Source organism: Pelophylax lessonae (assembly GCF_965119305.1).
Source record: "Pelophylax lessonae genome assembly, chromosome: 1".
Lineage (NCBI taxonomy): Eukaryota > Metazoa > Chordata > Amphibia > Anura > Ranidae > Pelophylax > Pelophylax lessonae.
The window spans coordinates 845,885,727-845,898,086 of NC_138768.1; positions in this window are offsets into that span (position 1 = coordinate 845,885,727).

Here is a 12,360-nt window from a genome sequence, read left to right on the forward strand (position 1 = left end):
CTACCCCGCTTTTTCAGGGGACAATTATGATATTTTTGATTACTTGACCTTTTTTTCCCCCGAGGTCGTAGCTCTTCATTTCCTCCAGTCTGAGGGGCGGGGCTCGACACCCCATCTTTTGGGACAGGTTTCTTGCCCCCCTGCGGGGTTGGAGATACCCAGTGGGTTGCTTCCTTGAACGTAGGTGTGGAGCCGTGCATCGGGCTATATGTGGAATCCCCTGTTCACTAACAACTAATTCAATTTCTCTATTTATGTGGTGAGCATATTTTGTACCCTTAATATATTTAAGGAATGTGTTGTAGTAGATACAGGTGTACTGAAATATCACAATGTTATTATATCTGTAAACTTAATGTTACATTTTTGTCTTTTTGCAATAGTCCACCCGGGACTGGCTATGGTCTTTGAGAAAGCCCATTCAAGGGCGAAACGCGTCAGACCTGTCCCAGGGCACATGTGAGATCAAGTTGGACTTTTGCACTGAATGTACTATGGAAATGTTGTTTCCTTTTTAATGTTTGTTCATTTTATGTCTGTGATTTGTAAATTTAATAAATTATGTTTTTTCAACATGTGAAGTAATTGTCTCATGCTCACCCATCAGGAGTCCTCCTCAACATATCCATCCATTTTATTCCTAGGTGCTAGGATCCCTCCACCCAATGGGGCGGGGGATTGGGTTCCTTGGTTGTTTTATTTATATGCCTCTCTTATTTCCTCTTGGGAAATGGGGACATCTAGAAGTTCTAATTTATCTTTTGATAGTTTAGGTAGATTTGCTTCCTTAATATATGTTAAAGAATTCACAATAAACATCCTCTCTGTATATTTATTATTCTCTCTTGTTTTATTTGTTGTGTTTCTTCCTGACATACATTATATAAAGCACTATAAAAGGTGTGAAAAGCTTCAGCTATATCTGTTGTCGAGTTGGTTATTTCTCCTTTACTATTTTTCACTTTTTCTATATAATTTTTTTTTCATTAGTAGTCTTGCTAGAGATTTGCCTGGTTTATTGCTGAAATTATATCTATATCTTGCTAGTTTATTGAAATTACGTCTAGTTTCTTCTTCCAGTAGATCTTTTAACTTATCTCTTTTTAACATAAGGTCTTTTTCTATTTCTTTTGTTAGATCTTTTTTGTGTCTTTGTTCTAGTTCATATATTTCCGTTGTTAATTTATTTATTAAACTAGTCCTTTCCTTCTTTTTTTTGAGGCAATGGATATTAATATCCCTCTGATGTATACTTTGTGTGCTTCCCAGATAGTCGCTACTGAGGTTTTGGGGGTTTCGTTTTCCTGAAAATATAGTTCTAGTTCTTTTTCTATTCTACTTCCTATTTCTTCATCCTGGATTAAGTCCTCATTCAATCTCCATGTCCTGATAATCTTTTGGAAGCCTGGCAATCTTATTGTTAAACCCGATGGGGCATGATCCGACAAGGTTATTGTTCCTATCTCTGTATCCACCACCGATTCCAACAGTCAATGGTCAATAAAAATGTAGTCCAGTTTTGAGTACATCGAGTGTACAGAAGAGTAATAGGTGTAATCTTTTTTTTTTGGATATTGGATCCTCCACGCATCTACTAATTGTATCTGATGCAGTTTTTTCTTTATTAATCTAATTTTTTATTCTCCCAGCGACCTTACCCTCGATGTACAGTCAAGACCTGTATCTATACAAAAGTTTATATCTCCTGCCAACACCAAATGACCCTTTCTAAAGAGTGCCAGATCATATAAGATCTTCCCTAGATAATCACTAGGGTTTTTATTTGGGCTATAGATATTAGCTAGCGTAAATTCTGTACCTTTTATCTGTCCCTTGAGAAAAATATATCGGCCAAAAGGGTCAATTCTACTCTCCTCAAGGGAGAAGTCCACATTGTTGGCTATTCCTATTGCCACTCCTCTTGCTCGATTGACTGGAGTATCACCATAATACCATACTGGGAAGTGTTTAGAGTAGAGTTTTGCATTTGAGTGTAGAGAGATATGCGTTTCCTGCAGAAAGGCTATACTTGCCATATCTCTCCTTAACTCTTCTAGGATTGTATGTCTTTTTGTTAGGGAGTTTAAACCTCTTACATTATAAGTTATTAACTTTAGCCGGTCATTGTCCATATTTCAACATTTTTTATACTTTCTAAAATATATCTGTTATTTTAACAGGTGAGATGGCTTGTAGAATTTATTTTTTCCCTTCGAAGAAGAGAGTTCCCCCCCTTCCCATATCCCACCCTCCACAACCCTCCACCCATCCCCCCCTCTCCTCCCTCCCTCCTCCCCTGTTGTTCTATGGTGTTAATATGATCATAGTTTGATCCAAGGGTATCCGACCGTCTCCTGGGCCCTCTTGCCCTAATACCCATTTTTCCTGGGGTGATGCTCTATTTGATCAGGCACATATCGAGTCCATGTCAGGGGATGGTATCTCAGGCTTCCCGGGTTACCGTCCTATATTTCCCCTGATTAAGTTTACGTGTACGTTACTATTTTCAGCATTTATTAAAGTTTTGTTCTTCTTCAAGTTCTCCCATATTTGGGCTTTCTCTGCATAGTTTTGGAATCTTACTATGACATCTCTGGGATATTCCGCTGGCTTTCAATCAATAGTTGTTCTTTTTCGTCTCTTCCTAATAAAGGATTGAAGATTTTTCTGATTTTTCCTCCTAAATCTTCTTCTTGTGTTGTATTAGGCAATCCGTGGGTTCTTAAATTTTTTCCTCCTGTTTCTGTTTTCTTGGTCTTCTAGTTTATATGCAAGACCTCTGAAGTTTCTTTTAACTTCTTTCATTTCTTTTCTTAATTCTTTTATTATAATTGTTTGATTGTCCTGTCTTTTTTCCAGCTCTTCTACCCGTCCTAGAGCATGTCCTAGGTCCGTGTGGATTTTGACTAGTTCAATTTTTAAAGATCTTTCTAAATCTGCAAACATTGCAGCCATCTCCCCTTTGTAGGTGATTGTTCTTGTTCAGTTTCTTGGTCTCTCTCTGGCTCTTGCTTCCATCCTTAATTGTGGGCATATTTCAGAATTTGCAGCATCTATATTTGATATTGATTTATTTTGTTAAATTTTTACAATCTTTTCCTTTACCTCACTTTGTTTCTTGCATGGTCCTGGCTGTTTTTCTTGGGGTATTTTCTCTGCAGTGTCTTTGTGTGTCATATATTTCCTGATAGTACCAGGGCTAGAGCTTACCCTTGGTGATTTAGCCAACATCGAGAGGAATAAGGCAATTCTAGATAGACTTTAGTATTTATAGATAGGATAAAGTATATATGTGTATATATATATATATATATATATATATATATATATATATATGCTTGCACAGTTTTATGGAATATCGCACAGTGTTGCATTAGAATTTCAGTATCTTTAACCTTTAAGATGATATCATATCCCAAAGTATTATTGATCCGACAGGTCTACACCATAGTCAGTCCTTGTTTTTCTCTTTCTTTTTCTTTTCTTCCCCTCCCTCCTTTTTCTTTCATTTTCCCATTCTTTTGGGATGTTACTAAATCATACTAAATCATTCTATCCAGCCTGGAGGTCATATGGTATCCAAAATCCAAGGATTATTATTTTCAATGATTTTTAGTAATTTATGCGGCTCCATCCACTCTTCTTATTATTTTTCCCACACACCAATAATCTGCTTAGTTCAAGAAAATAACATGCATTCAATCCGGAGAACGAATGCACTTATAAGTTTAAAAGTTTATAAGTTTATGGACTCACGGTTATGGTGGTAGATATCCTCTTCCCAGTTTTGAGTTTTACTCACCATCTGTGATGTGTGACTTTAGGGCGTCTTTGGTTAGCAGCCTTCCTACTTTGACAGCTTTTACATAGGGCTGTATACCTGTAGATGTTGGTATGTTAACTTTTTTTCCTGCCCTAACTTGCAGCTGTGATCCTGTTAAAAATACTCCTAACTTGCACAAGGGCTTTTCAGAAGACTGACAGCTTTAATAGGCAGGATTGCAAAATGGTAGCGGAGGAGGAATAGGGATGGATGGACCCGTTCCTTTCAGAATGCAGAGCCAGTAACATGGACCGTGAAGACTTTCACACAGGAATAATGTGGAAGGGGAGTACACCTCCTCTGTAAAACTCAGCTCTTGCTGCTCTCACTGTTTCTATTTGTCTTCTTCCGTATTGCAGAGCTGGCTGTATGCAGAGTCTGCTGAGTTTTGCAAAATCTGCAGCAAATGTCCCCAAAGAAAACTTTCAGCGCTGGGGATATAGAGATGCAGTAAGGCAATAAGATAGTGAGGGATATAGGAGCTGATGGGTGGCCAAGTCTTCCCAAAATATGCAACATGCAGCAACAAATCTCTCAATGAAGAGAGGTAGTTAAGGATGCAGGGCGGATGGATGGGTGGTCAAGTCCCTCCTGACTGTGCAGCATGCAGCACAGGCTCTCATAGTGGGAGGGGGGGGGGATAGTGGAGAGGAGCAGTAAGATTCCAGACATGATAGATTCTGATAGATGGCCGGGTCCCTCCTGTATGCGAGGCATGCAAACGTGAACTCACAGTGAAGAGAGAGATAGTGAGAAGTTCAGACACTGATTGATAAATTGCCAAATTCCTCCTGTGAACAACCCGAAATCTTCACAGCTGAGAAAAGCAGTGGGGGGAGGACAGGAGCAGATGATTAGCCAAACTTTCCTGGATGTATGAACAACAAGCAGCGTGGAGATTACATCAGGGAGCAGCCTTGAAAGAAGCAGATAAGCACACAGTGCAGGATCACAGCATACCGTGCAAGACCTTAGTATGGAGAAGCCATGGGAGGTGAGGGAAGAGGAGAGCCGACCGCTGATAGTTCAGAAGACCGGCAAGCGGGGGGGGGCTGCCCAATGGAGAGGCAGCACAGGGAGCAGGAACTATTTTACCACCACATCTCAGGACAGCAACACATCCCGGTCTGCACTACATGCTCATCGTGTAGGCTCCTCCCCTATCGAGCAGAGTAGTTGGGTGACAGTTAGGAAAGGTAGAAGGGAACAAGGCAAGGAGGCTGATCCGGGGCTGGAGCATCCCAATAAATACGCCCTGTTGCGTGATGGGAGGGTTTGGGGAAACCAGTCAGGGACCAACATTGATGGAGCAGAGTGACGCCCCTAGCTGCCAGGGGAAGAAATCCTCCAGTGAGGGCAGGAGCAAGGGAAAGGAAAGACAGGTTCTGGTGGTAGGGGACTCAATTATTAGAAGGACAGAGAGGGCAATCTGTCACAAAGACGATAAGTGCCGAACTGTCTGTTGTTTACCAGGCGCTCAGGTTCGGGACATCACGGATCTGATGGACAGATTATTGAGTGGGGCTGGGGAAGACCCAGCTGTCATGGTACACGTAGGTACCAATGACAAAGTCAGAGGGAGATGGAGAGTCCTTAAAAACGATTTTAGGGACTTAGGAGCTAAATTGAGGAGTAGGACTTCCGAGGTAGTATTTTCAGAAATACTACCTGTACCTCAAGCCACACCAGAGAGGCAGCAGAAGATTAGGGAAGTTAACAAGTGGATGAGGAGCTGGTGTAGTAAGGAGGGTTTTGGGTTCCTGGAGAACTGGGCCAACTTCTCAGTCGGCTACCGGCTCTTTAGTAGGGATGGATTGCACCTAAATGGGTGCAACCGTACTGGGTGAGAAGATGGCCAACAAGTTAGAGGGGCTTTTAAACTAGGTGATGGGGGAGGGTACAGATGTAGAATTAGCCAGCGGGGAGCAAGTTTCAGCCGGCACAAATGCGGACATTAGCAGTAGGGAGGATATAGTGTGCAACCGGACAAATATATGAGGTTTGTATACCAATGCTAGAAACCTGGCCAACAAGATGGGAGACCTGGAGCTGCTGATGTATGAGGAGGACTTGGATTTTGTGGGGATTTTAGAGACTTGGTTTGACAGCTCTCATGATTGGCTGCCGACCATTCAGGGGTATTCCCTTTACCGCAGAGATAGAGAAGGTAAAAAAGGGGGAGGCATATGTCTGTATATTAAGAACAGTGTACAGGTAAATAGGAGGGACGATATTAATAATGGAGCTAAGGAGGAGTTAGAATCTCTATTGGTGGAACTTCAAAGGGAAGGCACTATTGCACGATTGGGAAAGTCATTTTGGGCGTATGCTATAGGCCCCCAAACCAGAGGGAGGAGAGGGAGGCAGACCTCCTTTCACAAATTGGATTGGCATCAAGGATGGGAAATGTAATTATAATGGGGGAACCGCGCATTCATCCAAGGCTTGGTAGTTCCTAAATGTCTTGCAGGATAATTTCATGGGTTAGATGGTGAGCGCACCGACAAAAAACAATGCCATACTTGACCTACTGATTACCAACAATATAGACCTGATCATGGATATAGAAATACGGGGCAACTTGGGAAACAGTGACCATAGGTCAATTAGTTTCAGTATTAATCATAGTACTAGGAAACACAAGGGAAATATAAGGACACTGAATTTCAAAAGAGCCAACTTCCCAAAACTGCACTCTTTTCTAGAAAAAATTACATGGGATAGAACTCAAGAACCAAAGAACACGAAGGAAAAATGGGAGTGCTTCAAGAACATACTAAACAAAAGGATTGGCCAGTGCATTCCAAAGGGGAATACATTTAAAAGAGCAAAAGCAAACCCAGGGTTTGCTAAACTGCAACATAAAAAGGCATTTTAATACCAAAGAAAAGGCATTCAAAAAATACAAGGCTTAGGGGTCATTGGCAGCATCCCAATAGTATAAAGAGTGCAATAAGGAATGTAAAGGTGAAAACGAGGCGGCTAAAATAAAACACGAGAGACATATAGTGAAGGAGAGTAAAAAAAAAACCCAAGAAATTCTTTAAGTATATAAATAGTAAGAAAGCGAGACTAGAACACATTAGCCCCATAAAAGAAGATGAAGGGAATCTGGCCACAGTGGACAGTGAGAAAGCGAAAGTGCTAAATCATTTCTCCTCTTCAGTCCTCACAAAAAAAATTGAAATACCTTTTATGCCGCTGTATGTAGCGAAGGACCAGGAATTGTTGTGGGTGGAAGAATTTCGATGAAACCTGGTCTACTGGTTACATGTGTTGAATTACTCAGAGATCCATGCCTCATTAATTTTTATAAATGTGAGGTAGTCTACACTGTCATGAGCTAGGCGAGTGCGCTTATCGGTCACGATCCCCCCTGCTGCGCTGGACGTCCTTTCGGCAGGACACTGGATGGGGGGCAAGCCAACATTTCCATTGCAAATTGTGCAAGCTCTGGCCAGAGGTCAAGCCTGCCCACCCAGTAGTCCAGGGGTTCATCACTCCTCAGAGCGTCCACATCGGCCGTTAACCCGATGTAGTTGGACTCCTGTTGGTCTAGGCGTTCCCTCATGCTGGATCGGGAGTACAGCTGTTGATGGTTCGGCTGAAAGAAGGATCTCATATCTGAAGTGACCAAGACATCTTCCAACCGCCCTCTTCTTGCAGGCGCTGTTGGATTGCTACCCGCAACTGTCTCTCTGTGACTGGAAATTCCTCTGCCAGTGCACGGAAAAGCAGAATGCAGCATTTCCCGCAGCAAGGCCTGGAAGTGCTGCATTCTGACCGCCCTCTGTGATTGTGGTAACATTTCCGCCATTTTGTGTTTGTACCGGGGGTCTAAGTACGTTGCCACCCAGTACATGGTCCTTGGCCTTTATACGTTTTATACGGGGGCCCCCCTTAAAACACTGCAGCATGTAGGCCCCCATTCCCACTAAACTGAAAGCGGTAAAGTGGTCTGCTTCCAGCTCATCATCCAAGATAATTTTGCCCTCGTTCTCCTCCCCCCCATCCACGGATAACACCAGGAATCCCAGAAAGGTTTAAAGCATGCTCTTCTTGCTCCTCCTCATCCCCCCCAGCACCATCCTCTTCCTCTGACTCCTCATTAGACTCCTGCTGTTGATTTGTCTCAGATGGAGTAGCACCCCCTTGGAATTCCTGATCTTCCTGCTCCTGCTCCTCGACGGCTTGATCAATGACACGACGCAATGCACGCTCCAGAAAGAAGGCGTAAGGTATGATGTCACTTATGGCGCCCTGGCCGTGACTGACCAGTTTGGTGATCTCATCAAATGGCTGCAGAAGTCTGCATGCGTCCCGCATGAGCAGCCACTGGCGAGGTGAAAAAAAACCAACTCCCCAGAACCTGTCCTGCCGCCGAGTTCGAACAGGTAGTCATTAACTGCATGCTTCTGCTGGAGCATCCTATTGAGCATATGCAACGTTGAGTTCCATCGTGTCGGGCAGTCACAAAAAAGACGCCTGAGGGGCAGGTTGTATCGCCGCTGAATGTCAGCAAGGAGAGCCATGGCTGTGTAAGATCTTCGGAAATGGCCCGAGATTTTCCTGGCCTGCCGCAAGACGTCCTAGACCCCAGGGTATTTGGCAACAAATCGCTGCACCACCAAGTTCAGGACGTGTGCCATGCATGGCACGAGTGTTATTTTGCCCTGTTTTAGCGCGCTCAGCAGATTGGCACCATTGTCGCACACCACTTAACCAACTGACAAATTCAGCGGCGTCAGCCACTGATCTGCCTGTGAACGCAAAGCTGAAAGGAGTTCAGGACCAGTGTGGCTCTTGGCTTCCAGGCACAACAGACACAGCACAGCATGGCAAAGTCTCACCTGGCATGTGGAATAGGTTCTGGGGATCTTGGGCGGCACAGGAGAAGAGACGGTAGCAGTGGAAGAGGAGGAGTCAGCCGAGGAGGAGAGGGAGGATGGAGGAGGAGGAGAAGAAGAGGCAGGCCTGCTTGCAATCCATGGCGGTACAACTAAATCTACACGGGTGCCACGAGTTGCATGCTTAACGGCTGTCAGAAGGTTCACCCAGTGGGCAGTAAAAGTGATATATCTTCCCTGCCCGTGTTTGCTAGACCATGTGTCTGTGTAGATAACACCCGCTTCAATCTGCGGTATTGGGGGGCCACAGGATTATCACACCAGTTCTACAAATAATTGGCCAGTATCTGTTGTCAATGTGTGTAGAACACTTAACACAGCAAAAGAGGCCACATTTTTGCAGGACTAAAATACAATTTTAGAAAAGTATATTGTTAAATAACACCCCGCTTCAATCTGTGGCATTGGGGGACCACGGGTTTTTTAAACCAGTTGTTCAAAAAATTGGCCAGTGAGTTTGGCATTGGCACTGTGTGTAGCAGACTTCACTCAGCAAAAGAGGCAATATTGTTGCAGGACACAAATACACTTATGAAAGTATACTCAGATAACACCCCACTTCAATATGTGGTATTGGGGGGCCACTGGTTTATCACACCAGTTGTTCAAAAAATTGGCCAGTGAGTTTGGCACTGTGTGTATCAGACTTCACTCAGCAAAAGTGGCAATATTGTTGCAGGACAAAAATACTCTTGTAAAAGTATACTCAGATAGGCTCCAAAAATTAGCTCACATGGTTTGAACTGACAGCAAAGAACGTAGTATATGATGGCTAGAGGTACAGTAGGCGTTCACAGTATACACAATTTGGTGGCGGGCTGTATAGGCCGCAAAAATGAGCTCACGTGAGTTGAACTGACAGCAAAGAACGTAGTATATAATGGCTAGAGGTACAGTAGGCGTTCACAGTATACACAAGTAGGTGGCGGCCTCTATAGGTGGCAAAAATGAGCTCACATGGGTTGAACTGACAGCAAAGAACGTAGAATATGATGGCTAGAGGTACAGTAGGCGTTCACAGTATACACAAGTTGGTGGCGGGCTGTTTAGGCCGCAAACACGAGCTAACTTGGGTTGAACTGACAGCAAAGAACATAGTTGTCAGGAAAGAGCTCACCTGCTTGTGGCACTGTAGCTCCCAGATCCATAGGCTGCAGTTCCAGTGTCCACCAGCGGGTGTCTCTCAGTACTCAGAAGCTAACATTTCATGCAATCAGTCATCACCTGATGCTGGTTGCAGGAAGTATATTTAAACCCTGTGTATGCTTCTCTTCACTGCCTTGGTATTTTCTCCATGTGCTCCTGACCTGCATTCCTGTATCCTGATCCTGGACTCTGATCTTGAACCTGCAGCCGATTCCTTCCTTCCTGCTTGCTTACGCCATCTCCTGTAACCCTCTCTCTGATCTGTCTTGTTCCCAGCTCCCTCTGCTTGATCTCCCATGTATGACCCTGGCTCTGTTACAATTACTATTCATTTATCCTGTTTTTGTATATATTTGGTTTGAGCAGTTGTTTGCTGTGTGTCACTATTGTTTGGTTATCTGGTTGGATTTACACAGTTATAGTTTTCTGGAGGTGCGTTTACATTTGTGTTATTTACTTATTTTTAAATAAATTATATTCTTTACACCTTAATTATGCCTAATATTCTCTGTGTCAGTCCACACATTTCTGGTCACACCTGTTGCTGGGCAGACTAGATGGGCCAAATGGTTCTTATCTGCCGACACATTCTATGTTTCTATGTTTCTATGTTAATACCAAGGCCATCCTGACCAGAAGTGGCTGCACAGAGAAGCCATCTTGGCTCTGCTGTTGTTTGTTGCAAGATGCATCTTGAGGAGGTAATAAACTTTTCCTTGCTGGTGACAGAGGAAAAGGAATACTGCTGCCAGATATTAAAGGAGTGGGCCAGGGACCAGCTGTTAGAATGCATTTGTCTTGCTCATTCCCTAGTTGATCAGGGCAGGATGCTGTTTGATGATGTTCAGCCATTGATTCAGGTTTGTGCAGAGTTGGCTTTGTCCAGTACTCCTGAAGAAAGTGATGACTTTTCTCCTCCCTTTAGTATGGCTCAGGTAGAATCACTGGTATGGTTATTGGAGGATGACTCATCTTATTTTTTTGAGCACTATTCAGCATGTTCCCAACAGGTGCTAGTAGAGTGTATTAATGCAGTGCAGTCTTTTGTCAGACAGGCAGAGTGTAAACTGAATCTTGTTCAACCGTTACTTCAAGCATGGTCAGATATATTGCACTCAGCTTCAGTCAGTTTGCAACAACCTCTTCCTACTGCTAGACACCTGCCTGCTCAAAGATCTCTCTCTCCATCACACACAGCAACCACAGTTGCAGCCCAGTATACCCTACTACCAACCATATGTCAGTACCCTGTTCCCGCTTGCTGCACCTACCCTGCCTTTAACTCCTTGAAGCTTACCTCTTCTACGCTGCCTGTACCAATCCTTCAGAAATCCTCCTTAGTAACTGCTCCCTCTTTTTCAAAATCCCCCAGCTTTTCTTTGCTATTAGTTGCTCCCCCTACTCACTGCCCTGTGTTCACATGCAGAACCTCAGTGGCAAAACCCAAAAAGAAACGAAAGTTTTTCCCAACTCGCAAAATCTTGCCACTATCCAATTGTGCATCCACACCAGCCAATCTCCTTCAGCCTGCTTCCACGCCAGCCGATCTGCTCCAGCCTGCTTCCACGCCAGCCGATCTGCTCCAGCCTGCATCCACGCCAGCTGATCTGCTCCAGCCTGCTTCCACGCCAGCCGATCTGCTCTAGCCTGCTTCCACGCCAGCCGATCTGCTCCAGCCTGCTTCCACGCCAGCCGATCTGCTCCAGCCTGAAGTTCTGGTCCCTTTTGCCCAGCCTGAAGTTCTGGTCCCTTTTGCCCAGCCTGAAGTTCTGGTCCTATTTGCCCAGCCAGTCTCTGGACATCCTGTCCCTAACAACCTGCCTGCCTCTGATGGTCTGCTGCTCAATGACAAGTCTACCCATAGTGACCTGCTGTCTGACAACCCGCCTTCTTCTGCCTCTGATCCGGTGCCAGATGTCCAGCCTGATGATCCCATGCTTGATGTCCAACATGCGTCTGATGATCCTTTTACCATTGACCAGCCTGATCTTACTTCTCTTCTACTTACCACCCAGCCGGGTTCTACTGACTCAATACCAGCTGCTCGGTTGGATTGTCATGCAAAAGCTGAGTGTTCACCTGCTAATGGGTCTGAAAGCTCTGAGTCCTCACGTGCCTTATATGGGTTACTTGTTTGGCCTGAGATTTGTTTTTCGGTTGCCTCGGTTGAGTCCCTCTGGCAGAGTGTTGTTAGTATGGCTCCAAAGCCTGGTGGTCCGGACATGCCCATGGTAACTAGTAGCTGCATTTGCCTTCATGGCCCTGGTCATGGTAAGCTCCCAGGGAATGGAGGGGTACTATCTGTGCCTCTCCATGATCCGGATGCGCTTGCCTCAGCTTTGGGTGCACTAGTGGACCCGGTTCGGGTAACCAGTGCCTCAGAGATACCTAGGTGGCTTTTGAAGTGCAGAGTAAGTCCTGGAAATCAGGCAAGCTACTTGGTTATGGCCAGACACTTCTTTGTCAGAGTTCCGGTATTGTCAC